Source organism: Arachis ipaensis, chromosome B4, assembly GCF_059453495.1.
Source record: "Arachis ipaensis isolate K30076 ecotype BB chromosome B4, ASM5945349v1, whole genome shotgun sequence".
Taxonomy (NCBI): Eukaryota; Viridiplantae; Streptophyta; class Magnoliopsida; order Fabales; family Fabaceae; genus Arachis; species Arachis ipaensis.
This window is the reverse complement of record NC_142439.1, coordinates 110200326-110201286: the sequence shown is the minus strand read 5'-3', so window position 1 is coordinate 110201286 and position 961 is coordinate 110200326. Positions and strand designations below refer to the sequence as shown.

General features: G+C 41.4%; 1 non-coding gene across 1 annotated transcript; it reads left to right on the top strand.

The window, feature by feature from the left end:
• The first annotated feature begins 236 nt into the window (after positions 1–236).
• LOC148568754 (small nucleolar RNA R71) lies at positions 237–344 on the top strand. Its single transcript, XR_015881728.1, has one exon. It is a non-coding gene; the product is annotated as a small nucleolar RNA R71 (small nucleolar RNA).
• Positions 345–961: the final 617 nt, after the last annotated feature.

Here is a 961-nt window from a genome sequence, read left to right as displayed (position 1 = left end):
GCCAATATGACATTCAGAGTATCAATTTCAAGAACTCCCTTCTTCTGAGGCGTCCCATTGTTCACAGGACTGTTCTCAGAGGTGTACATGAACTGGTTATTTGCAACCATTTGAATGAGTTCCTGAGCTTCTACAGGGGTTTTCAGATGAAGAGATCCTCCTGCAGAATGGTCCAATGACATTTTTGACAACTCAGACAGACCATCATAGAATATACATATGATGCTCCATTCTGGAAGCATGTCAGAAGGACACCTTTTGATCAATTGCTTATATCTTTCCCAAGCTTCATAGAGGGACTCACCTTCTTTCTGTCTGAAGGTTTGGATTTCCACTCTAAGCTTGCTCATCTTTTGAGGTGGAAAGAACTTGGCCAGGAAAGCATTGACCAGCTTTTCCCAAGAGTTCAGGCTTTCCTTAGGTTATGAATCCAACCATGTTCTAGCTCTGTCTCTTACAGCAAAAGGGAAAAGCATAAACCTGTAGACCTCGGGATCAACTCCATTGGTCTTGACAGTGTCACTGATTTGCAAGAATTCAGCTAAGAACTGATGGGGATCTTCCAATGGAAGTCCATGAAACTTGCAATTCTGTTGCATTAGAGAAACTAATTGAGGCTTAAGCTCAAAGTTGTTTGCTCCAATGGCAGGAATTGAGATGCTTCTTCCATAGAAGTTAGAAGAGGGTGCAATAAAGTCACCAAGCATCTTCCTTACATCTCCACCATTGTTATTGGGTTTGGCCGTGTCTCCTTCTTTTTCAAAAATTTCTGTCAGGTCCTCTCCAGAGGGTTGTGCTTTAGCTTCTCTTAGTTTCCTCTTAAGAGTCCTTTCAGGTTTAGGATCAGCTTCAATAAGGATGTCTTTATCCCTGTTCCTGCTCATATGAAAAAGAAGAGAACAGAAAAGAAGAGGAATCCTCTATGTCACTGTATAGAGATTCCTTTATGTGAGTAGAAGAA